Here is a 12,187-nt window from a genome sequence, read left to right as displayed (position 1 = left end):
TCTTTCTGCATTTGAGAAAGTTTTGACTGAAAATAAGCCATAGTGATCCCTTTTTATCCAATGCTGTAGTAACAGCTTATTTGTTCATATTTTTAGAGTGCTATCTTTCAGCTTCTCAGTCTACGAAAAATTATACCTTTGTCTCCCTTCTGCAGAGTGATTACCTTAAGCATCATGACATGAAACAATGGGGAGGGTGGAGTGAGGTGAGATGAACATTTGTTCTTTCTTGTAGGTGGCTCTTCACTATGTATTAAATAAATATTCATTGAGATGGGAAGTGTAAAATAGACTCAAAGAACTTCATGGTTAGGACACTGGTCTGAGCAAAAAGATATTTCTAATGCCGGCTTCAAATATCGTTGACTCTTTACACATAGTGGAGTTGCTGTAATACAAGAAACTGGACATCGTATAGCATTCATGTCATCATATATCTTGGTGGTTTTAGCCCTTCCTGCAGAAGTCCTTCAGATCCTTTCAGGAAAGGGAAGGATTCAAACCAAGTCTTTCGAGTGAGTGACCTAACCACTAGGCTTCTGATGGGGTTGCAGATGCACATCAGTCAGGATTTCTCTGAACATACACTTTCTCTTTTCCTGTTTTCCTTCTTTTTTTAACATATATTTCATTCCAAAACATTTAATTTTAGCTCTGAATGTTTTTGATATTTTTATGCTTTATTCTTGATCAGAAAGCTAAAAACCCCCGTGAATCTGAACTGCACTCTTTATATCAGTCAATTACTTGCATATTTGAGAGGATTGGGCTCCTAGCAGAAAACTGGTTTTAGTAGGATTAGTTCTCAGTACTTTCCCAACAAAGATCTAGTAAAAAATGTGAATCATTCCTTCTTTAGGCAATAGTCACTGATTTCTGTAGTTGTTGCAGGACTTGGTAGATTGGGTGAAATTCAGGCCTTACAGGTATTTTGGACTGACCACTATAGGAGCAAGGTCAGCTTTTGTCTTTCCAATGCAGTCTGATGGGGAGGATAGGAAGAGCCAGAACAAGTGTTTGAAGGAAAGAAAAGAAAATCCAGCTTTGATATTTTGGGGTTTTTTGTTTGGTTTTTTTTTATTATTATTTTTTTCTGTACAGTTATAAGATTTGAGTGATTGACTGCAATACCTTTAGAAAAAGGATAGGGATCTCTGCCTCTTGGTTTACCATTTTGCCTGTGAGACAACTTTCAATACATTTTTGCTGGTGGAAAAAAGCTAATGGTGCAACATGTGAATATACATAAACTTGTTATCTTCCTTTGAAAATGTGGAAAATGCCCAGATCTTGTGTTTAGCTTTGAAAAATTTGTGAATGGTCTAGTTTGTGTGTTCTCAGAGGAAGGAGGAAAAAAGCAAATTAGAGGAATTTGGTAGGTTCAGTTTTTGTATGCAACTATTCGTAGCTCTCTTTTGGTGATAGATTAATTTCAACAGCTATAACAAATAGGTGCTCTTTCTGGGTTCCATTTTGTGAGTTCCTGAATATTCTGTCTCTTACAGACCAGATCATTCCAGGGTATGTTGTCTCAGAGATAACACGTGTACAAATGCTTTCCTACACTTGGATTGAAATACACACCACTGTATCCTGTGAGGATATACAGTGTATGAGATCAGAAGCAGCCTGATTGCTTGGAAACAGGAGTGTGGTTGAAGCACCATCTGAACTGTTCTCTGGGGACATCTATCCAGACAGATGGATTTATAATGATCTTGCAACATCGAAAAATGGATAGTCTTTTCTTATGGATCAAAAACCATATTTTATAATAGTAGACTTTATTTGATTGGTTTCAGTCTTACTGCTTTAATAAACCAATATTTTATCATAAACAGAAGTAACAGAAAATTACTAGAAGACCCCACAAAAATGAATAATATGGATGTATTGAAATGTACATTGTGCAACTGCTTTCAAAGAGAGCTTAAAAGCAGCATGGAAATACAGAGTGAGTGAGCTCAGCGGCTTGGCGCATTGCGTAGTGTATATCTACATACACATTAAAATGCACTTGGTCTCAGAACCGGCTTTCTCCATTCCCTCTACCCCGCTCCCCCTTCCCATTCTGCACTGCCTAACAAAAGATTTTCAACAAAAGAAATTCTTCCTGGTTTGTAAAACAGTTGTGTAAAACTTGGACTGTAAAGCCACAGTTGACTGCTTTAATGTGGAACAGTTGGGAGGGTGGGGAATCGCTGGCAGGTTGGGACAGGACACAGCAATGGTGCCCCTATTCTGTCAAGGGTCTACTTAGTCACACCACCTGCTCCCCCTATTCTTTCAAAGGCAAACCAGTCATGACAGTATGAACAGACGGATGTTTAGCCTCAATACTTTGGACACACAGCACCAGACGGAGCAAGGGGAGTTAAGAAAAGATAAATTAAGTGATCAATAAAGATAAGGGACCTGTTTAGTAGTAAATGGTGGGGACAGAGCAGACAGAACAAGGGCTGAACGTGTGTTAAATAATGCAAGTGTGTGTTCAGCTAAACTCAAACTTTTCAAATCCATGTATTGTTTCCCAAAAAAGCTTTTCCCCCAGCATTGGTTAATTGTGGTTTAGGTATATGTAAAGTGTCTGTTGGCACATACTGGCTCCTCAATACAAGTGTCTTCTGAGTCAGCTGTGCTGTTTGTTACTTGGCTGAAGTGTGAGGAAGGGGAAGAGAAAGCACTTCTGTGTCCAGAGTTGAATCTGTGACCTATTTGCATGTCCCACCTTTGCACTGTAAGAGAAAGTGTAGTAAGGAGCAGTGAAGTTCTGACACAGAAAAAGTAACAGCCCTTTGACAGCTAATTGACAGTTAAGTGATCCAAAATCGTGGGCTTATTTTAACTGGCTATCACATTCTTTGTCAGGAGGGCACTCTTCTTGTTCTGCCCTTTTGCCTAGCACAGCAAAGATCTTGACTTTGGTCTTAGACTTCTAACCCCACTGTAGTTCCAGAAGAAGACAGAAAAATCAACCTAAAGCATTGCTTCACCTTCAGTATAAAGAAGCACACAGCAGAATAGCTGCAGAAAAAACATGTGGTTCTAAGTACCAGTAGGCTAAATGGTGAGGAAGGTTCTTCCACCTGTTGGCTGTTACAAAAGAAGCTACTGATGTAAACAATCATGCACAGGCCAAATAAGAGTTGTTTTTTAACTTAAGTATGTCTCTTGCTCTCCTCTAAAAAAAAATGAGGGGCTTTTCTCCCTGTAAGATTCAGTGTTGAGGCAATTAAACTCATTACTGTCACATAAGTGATGATGTGTTTTACTATGCTTCAACTACTCCACAGTAGCACCATAGAAAGGAGGAGATGCTTGGGGAACCCTGGAGTAAGTGTAGGCACAGAGGATGGTGATATGATGCCTTATAAGTTTATAACTGCTTGCCTTAAGGCAACTTGTTCTTGTGCTCAAGCCACCAGCATCACCTACTTATTCTGGAAATTACACATTAAGTACTACTGAACTTAGAATAGTTCACTTGGAAGGAACCTACAACAGTCACGTAGTCCAACTGCCCAAGTGTCAGGAAGCAACATGTTCAGTAGACTAAGACCTTGTAGCACTGTCAGCTTTCAAACTATAGTTCAAAACCCGCAGAATAAAATAACTTGTGTTTCAGTCTGTTAAGTTGATTGATCTTCTTATTTGCTTGTTGATGTCTCAATATGATTAAAGACATTGTAATTCTGTTTAAATGGATAATTGCCACATTAAACAGACCCTTGTGATTGCACTTCATCTAGTAGATTATATAGGTCCTGTGGCCTCAGCTCCCATTCTTTACATTATTTTGTTTACTTGTGTAATGCTAAAACAATGATGCTGTACAATAAATAGTCAAGTGCTGTGAGTTTTTAAGGTGTCATTCACAAAAATATCCCAGGATGTGGAAACTGAACTGTGCAATGGGGCACAAAATCAATTTCTGTATTATAAAAATATACAGGTCTATCCTTTCTCACTAGGCAGAAGAAAATGCAGACCCCCTAGAAGTCATTGGTAGGTAGACTAAAAAGACAAATAGTGATGGCTTGTACATGCAGCTGAGCCTCAGCTGTTCTCTTTAGTGTTATATTGAACTGACACTTTGATTTTCCTTTTAGAGCTGAAATGATTCTTACTGACTGTCCTCAACAGCTGATCCTGTGCAGCTGTGGGGACTTGGGTAGTGAGAACCTGCTTCCTGAAGGGAGAGGGGCCAGCACAGCTGCATGGAGACAGCTGTTGAGGTCCGGTAGTTCTCATCACTGTGAAGACAGAAGTGCCCTGCATAAACTGTCCCAGCATTTCATGTTGCAACACATGTCTCCAGCCACCCTGCCTGTTCCACAGCAAACTATTCATGACAAAACCCATAAATCTCTGGTAGTACTAGCCAGTTCAGATTGGGAAGTTTACTACACTCCAGGTAGTGCTACTGCAGCTTTTGAAGGCCACATCAGGCAGTATAGCTTCCAATGAGAGACTGCTGTTTAAAAGCCCTGCATGGTGCAGGATCCCTTTATTTTCATCTTACACAGGTTTTATTGATTATGAAAATCCTAAAATAAGGATGGAGAATGAAGATAACTTGGAGAATGAGCCTTCTGCCCATTTTAGATGTGGATCTCAGGACACTATTGGGCTACCTGGTTATATGCAATAGTGACGGAAAGCTGGATAAATGCTTGGAATTACTCCAGCGCCTGTAGGAGTTCAGTGATTCTGAACCAATGTCCTTGATGCTAGTTCTTTGTCCTTATGCAGAAAAATTTTCTCCCCACCCCCTCTAAAAGAGACAGTGGAGGTTCCAATGTGTGTTTCTTGGCTGCCCAGAATCTGTGGGTTCTGCTGTGCTTTGGAGACCTGCCTGGGCTGGAGTTTGTAGCAGTGTTTCTAGACTTCTATTTTTTCATGTTTCTTTTTTGGGGGTTAGAAGTGGGGTGGCCACGGTGGTAAAGAAGAAAGTGATATGAAGTAGAGTGACACGAATGGCTTCTTGCAGTGTTGTTAAACCCCAGTGCCACGCCGCAGTAATGCTTGAAAATGGGATGATGGTGCTGACTAGAAACAAAAGAAATTGTCAAAGCTGGCAGAAATAAAAGGTATAAGCAGATAACTTAATGCAAGATGCTTCCACTTTAAAAAGTTATTTCAGTTTATACACACAAAAATTGGAATTGGGGAGAAATCCAACCCCTTGCCTTCATCCTTCCAATATTCTGTCTTTATTTGCAAGGAACATAATCTGTGGCAAAACCCAGATCAGAAATTTCTAAACTGTGATTTCTTTCACCCTGTTGGGATGAATTAAATGGACAAATTGACAACAGGTCTCTGTGAGTTAGGATCTTCTCCTGATTTCAGAACTAGGCCTTGTTAAGTATAAGCATGTGATGAGGATTTTTTTGGTTCTGTTTCAAATCGTCAGCAATATTGAGATGTCTGTATGCATGCTAAGAAAAAGTGACAGGAAAATATTCTGTGCAGGTGGTACATTGTCAGTGCTGTAATGAATGTGGTTTGACTGGACACTGTTGTTTTACTGGGACCTGATCCTTGTGGGTACAGAGTGATTCTGGCAGCAGGCAACTGCTCTCTTCCTTGTGCAAAAAGAACATAATCTAACCACATACCCACAAACTCCATAAAACAGATCCCTGGTTTGGTAATTACCTTGATACATTCTGTGATTAATGATTTGCATCTGTGGGATTATCATACATAAGCCTGGCAATAAAGCTGTTTATTTTTATGAGATATTTTATAATTCCTACTCCAAGAACAGCACGGTACATTAGTGTTGGTACATCAGCTAAATGGGCGTGCAGCATCAGGAGATGATTCAGGCAAACAACTGGGAGCATTATTTTGTGCTCTGGAATTTACCACAGTACAGTCACAGCATGATTCATTTGGCAGCCTTCTCCTACAGCTTATTGCAGTCATTTTAGAAGACTGTGGGTCTTTTTCCATGTAAAGTCAGCTTGATAGTAAGATGAATCCCACAAATAAAGTGTGTGATACTTAATATTAAGCTGCTCTGAAGTCATTGTGAATTTTTAAGAAAAAATGCTGGGTTGAAGAGAGGTTGAACTTCCCTCACTTTGGGACACAAAGAACATATTTGTTTTCCCCAAAGTAATTTCATCAATTTAAATAGTTTGTTTTCCTGAACTCTGTGAAGTATACATTCTGGATTTCAGATTTTATTTTCTGGAAAGGCACAACCTTTGGGAAGCCTGAGGGCTATCCCCCGCTAAGAGGACCCCTTGCTGTCAGTTTCTTAACCTATTTCTGAAGCTATCAGGTACCTTTGTATTAATTTCTCTTGCTGGAGCTCTCTATATCTTTCACAACCTGATGATTTAATTCTTCTACTCTTTTCTACCTTGCTTAGAAACATATAATTGCCTAGTTTGGAAGGGACCTTAAAAGATACTCTAGTCCAACTTTTCATGGGACAGGAAGCCTAAATAAGGTTATCTAACACCCTTTCCAAACACACCTTGAAAAGCTCCAGCAATGGGGACTCTACCACATCCCCAGGATGGTTATTCCAGTAAATGGTTGTTCTTACTGTAAAAACTTTCTTATGTCAACACGAAATCTCTCTTGGTGCAGCTTGTGCCTGTTGCCACTTGTCTTCCCCTCGTGGCTCTTTGTAAAGAGAGTGCAAGCGCTCCAGTGCTCTTAGTGAGTTGGATCAAGGCACTGATTTGCAGAAATCTAAACAAATCCAAGCATTCAAACCCCCAGATTTCCTTGGAATTGTGTTGATTCCTTGATTCAGCTGGATACCTAAGTACATGTGCTAGAAGCTGGAGGAGTGCACTTCAAGTAGTGAATCAGTATGAGAGCTGAAGTGAACTGCAGTTAAGTTGGTTTGTCCATGGTGAGCTCTGCTGGCTCTCTGTGGATACTTGCAAGCTCAGTTGTAATGGTTGAGCTTTTTATCTCATCCAAATAGAAGTTCTCAGAAGACATTTCATCTGAGCTGTAGTTGCTATCTCTGTTTGAAGGTGGATGAACTGGAATAGAAATCTCATGATCTGGAGGAGCTGGGAGAGGCTAGATCATGGGAACAGGAGGCACGGAAGTAAAGGTCAGGTGTTTAGAGTTCATGTGAGGAAGAGGCTCTGAGACCAGAGGCTGTGGAATATGATCCCACAGAAGCCAAAGCCATGGGAGTGGAAGCTTAGGGACCAGAGGCCATGGAATCCAAGGTCACAGAGATGGAGAACATACGAGTTGAGGTACTGGGAGCACAGGTACCCTGGGACAGGTGACCACAGGCCCAAATTCCACAGGAGTGGAGGACCTGAGACCAAAGGCCACGCGATGGGACCCATGGGACTGGCAGTTAAGAGGGTGTAGTCCATGCGAGCTAAGGACATGGTACTTCTACCCAATGTTTCATATTCTTCAATATAATCAGCTATAATTTAAGAGGTTATGCTACATCACTAAGAGATATATAATAATAATACCAAGTGACGTTTTGTAGACAACACTTTTGAAAAACGCAGTGCTTATCCAACGTAATAACACCTATTAGCAAGCTAACGTTCTGACTGGCTTGTTTACAATGTAACTTCTCTTGCACTGATATATTTAGACAGTTATTTGTAGAAAATGGTGGAAACATACCTAGGAGTTTGCTCTTATTTGAAGAAATAAGTTGAGTAAGGCCCCAAATGAATTCTACAGATTCCTAAATTGATTCCTGTTGCAATTCAAGAATGGAAGAAGTAAGTTGAACCTGAGGATCTGGTTGTCATAGAAAACCCTGTTTTGTCATCTCTTCTGGTTTTGCAGCAAACTTACGATGTGTCTGACTCTCCAGCACTGCAAGGGCTGACGCTCAGCCCGACTGGCACAAGAACTGTTTATCTTTTCAGTGTCTCCTCTGTTTGGGCAGTGAATCTGTTTGTTGGGTTTATATTACAAATTCAAACACTAAAATAATCTGAATTAAGAGAAGATGTTGCTTGAGGGAATGAGAGATGGTATGGGAACTTCTGATGCCCCTTGACTTTTGAAGATGGGACTAAGCAGGATTTTACCAGAAGCAGCATAGAGCAGAGCACATAAGGGGTTGTTGAAACACCTACAGCTCACCACAGGATAGCCTCATTCCTCTTTGTCACTAGTCTTAGCTGAACCTGAGTTTCTGGAAATATGCTCTTTAGACAAACATGTATTGTCCTTTCAGCAGTGGTTTGGCAACTGGTGTTGTTTTATTAATCATCCGCACAGCACAGCAGTGACCTGATTTCTCGTAGCCATGAGGCTGAGTTGGGTGTTATAGGTAGCATCACCTTGCAGACAAAACTGTTTTCGTCAGAGCCACCAAAGAGGGCTCAGCTCCTGCAAGGAATGAAATAAGAAAGGAAATGAAGGGGTTTGTCACCCAGAGAGGAAAGTCATTGCTTGCACAACCTAGTGGTTCCTTGTATAGCTTCCTGAAATTTCCACAAGGTCAAACATAGTCTGCTTGATTTCTCTCTTCTCTGCAGGGATGTGGGTAAAGACACAGAGATTGGGTTTGCCTAAAACAGGGAATAGACAGGGCACTATTGTGATGCCTTCTAGAGATATCTAGGCACAGGCACCCCCTTAAGCAGTGTAATTCCAATATTTATTTTTTGTGTGAAAAAATAGGAAAATATTTTGAATGTAGATTTTTACTTGGTCTCTTGGCTTCTATCAATGGTGTTTTAATTGAGAAACAGGCAGAGCAGGAGTCCTTGTCTATCGCTTAAGCCTGCATCACATACAGAGAAGGAAAACTGCACAATGCAATTGTCACCTGCTGGAGACAGTGGAGCTCAGTGAGTGCAGAAACTCAACTCCTTGGTCACTGGAAATCATCAGCTGTCAACACTAACTCACACCATCCAATTTAAGAGTGTTCGAATCCAAGGACTTTAGGAATCCATGAGGGTCTGTGGTCTCTGTGCTGTGCTATCATACAAAAGTGACAGAGCAAATGCATCCCCGGTTTATGTTGCTTTCCAGACACCCCTTCCAGTGCCTAGGGCTGGGTAAATTCCTGGGGCCAAAAGCTGTATGGAGAGCTGTAGTTCCTGTCTGGATTTCAGGGGCTCCAGAAGTCAGGTGGGTTGGTTGTTCTTCTCCTTGTGTTCTAGTGGCCTGAGAGAAAGAAGTTGCAAAGCTACTTTTGATGCTTATCTTCTCACACCCCTGAGCTGTCTCATCAGGTCAGCTCACAGCACGCTGCAGGCGTTAATCAAACCTATATAATTCAGCTGTGGAATTATGGAGTAAATGTTTGTCTGTTTCCAATTTAAGCATTCGCCTTCGCATCCCATAAGAAACACAGGACAGCCTTCTTTGTAAAATTGAGGTGAAAGGTGATAAATGATCATAGCACCATTAAAATGCATGTAACTATTTTGATATTACATGGAGTCAGTAACAGATTCAATCAACGCTTAATAAATAGGGTCTGTGCCATTATAGTTTCATGCTGATAAAACTGTTCCAATGAGGAAATCATGGAGTAATGCCAGGGCAAATCACACAGTGTTCCTTAACATTATACTGCTGCTGAGCATTTGGCTGTCCTGAAATTTTGATCAAAAAGACCAGAATATTTTCAGTTTTCTCACAGCTCTAACTGAAGGAACTTCTAGTTTCTCTTACATCACAAACAACTGCTATTGTTTAGGATAAAACCACAAAAAAAGAGGCAATAAAAAAAATAGAAATTTTATTACCAAAATTCAGAGAAGTTTAATTAGTAGAATGATGCTGTTAAGCTAGGAGGACAAAAACAGTATTTGAAAAAATGGAAAAAATATGCTTATATTGTTGTTTATATTTGAATAGTCCTGTCTTCTCTGTGTCTCACAGCTTCATTTTTGTAGTAATTTTTCTTTAAGCTTCCCCAAAAAGAAGAAAGCATTCCCCAAATTGTTGTTGAATTGATGTTGCCATGTTAGAATGTCTGAAATATTCCCCCCAAAACCCATTCTGTTTCTACTCAATGTCTGTTGTGCATAACTTGTAGCTTCACGTCCTGCCAAGCCTGTCTTTGGCATCAGGCTTTCCTGAACTGTTTAGCATGTTTTCTTCTTGCTGTTGCTGAAGGTGCATTGTTGGTACTATGGGTGAGACAGTCTTTCACATTTTTCTTTCTACATCATCAGTCACACAGAGTGATTACTCCAGCTGTACAAATAATGTAGGAAATGGATTTTTTTTGCATTAGAATTATGCAAGCCCAGTAAATACTCACAACAATTGCTCCTTAAGTCAGTGAAATTTCAAGCCATTCAGTTTTCTTGTAAGGAGCTCACGGCTTCTTTGATGATGAGGTTTGTTAAGCCCAAATGTGGAGAACTAATAAAATAATAAAAAGGCTCCAGAGGTGTTTATAGATTTCAATTATCTCTTGCTTTCTCTCCCAGGATTGGGCTAGGCAGGATTGTGCTGCCCTCAAGTAGTACTTGAGTCCAGGCTGCATTTTATGCTGCCTGTCTCCGAGGTTTCTTCTTTGTGGCTGAATCGCCTTAGTGTGGGTAGTGCACAGAGGTGCTAAGGGCTCGCCTAGACAAAGCAGCCATGCTTCACAAAAGCAAAGGAGCAAAAGGAAGCAAAATTGAATCTCTAGCACCCAGCTCCTGGGCAAACAGACAAAACTAATGGATCCACTCTTGCTCCTCCCATCCAATTACTGTGATCCAGTAGAGAGAATATGGCAACATCGGTTCACACAAACTCTAATACTCTTAATCCCTTCCATACATATAAACCTCACATTCACCACCGTTACTTCATTATCGAGCCACCCAGGCAGCAGGAGTGTTGGAATGGACCCACCGGCTGCAAAAACCTGCCTCCTTCAGGTTTTAATCAGCTAATGAGGGATATGCAAATGACAAGCTTATGGGATTATGCCTTGTCTAACAGCAGTCCTCCCCACAGTGATACAGTACTAATACAGGTGTTAGTAAACTGGTTATTAGGCGCTGGCTAATTTAGGCCCATTCACGCTGGGATTGTACTGGCAGCCCTGCCATTTGTACTGGTGTTTGTGGCCCAGTAGGAGATCTATGAGGGCTGTGGTGGGTCTGACACAAACTCCTTGCCCCTAGATATGAAGTTAATAAATCCGGTTGGTTTGGTCTTTAACCATACACAACAACCCATGACTGAAATGGGGATTTCTCCCTCCACCCCAGATGCCTGGGAAATTGCCATGGAAGGGCAAAGGGGAAGTTATTTAACATATATAAAAACTTTTCACGTACTTTTGAATGAAATGTAAAGCATGGTAATATGATTAACCTATATTTTCTCTTGGTCACAGCTAGCCAACTCTCTCTCCTGTGAAAGAACATGCAGCCTAAAAGCACACAATGAGAATGAAACACATCACTTCTGGGGATGAGCAATCTCTCTGGGGCTTTGGCTGTTTCAGTGGTTCAGTACAACTCCCTGCTTTTTCATTTTTCTTATTTGGTGCTATTTCTTTAAAAAACCCCTTCACCATACAAGCAATTCTACATTGCAGCGACTTTACTTGCTGTGCCAGTAGATAAAAGTGGAATAGTATCAGTGAGGTTCATAGACCAGAGCACATGATGTGAACAATTTGTGAGCTGATACCCTTAATATTTTGTTGTCTAAAATTTCCTTAAGTATACTCATTTAATAAACAGTAATTATTCCATACACATAAATATATGTTGTCAAGTCTATAGCAGTTTTCAGTATTTCCCTGATGGGCTTTGGTGCCAGCTTATCTAAGCCTACAGTAGAAACTAAGATAGGATAGGCAAATAATTTCAAAGATCTCTGCTTTATGAACATGAAAGCATAGCTTTTTCCATGTATGGCTGATCCACAATATAGTAGAAAATCACAAGTACATCATCTGGGAAGTGCCAAAATTAAATAGAAGACACCCAATAAATGGCAGCTTTTGTCTTCTCCAGTCAGCAGAGAAAAGGAGGTATATTAAAGCATATCTTATTTTAAGAATTATTTCAGGATTCTGCCAAAAAAAATGTGATGTTGGAAGGGGGGGTTGTTTTTATTACAATAATAGTACCTCAAATTACTCTTTCCTTCATTTAAAAAATACTTAAAATTCAAGGGCCTCACTAGACTGCTCAGTTGTCCTAGGAGAAGCCAGAAATTTTGGGGCCTCGCTAGCCTTTGATGAGTTCAT

The sequence above is a fragment of the Cuculus canorus genome, chromosome 5 (assembly GCF_017976375.1).
Source record: "Cuculus canorus isolate bCucCan1 chromosome 5, bCucCan1.pri, whole genome shotgun sequence".
NCBI classification, from domain to species: Eukaryota; Metazoa; Chordata; class Aves; order Cuculiformes; family Cuculidae; genus Cuculus; species Cuculus canorus.
Note: the sequence above shows the minus strand (reverse complement) of the source record.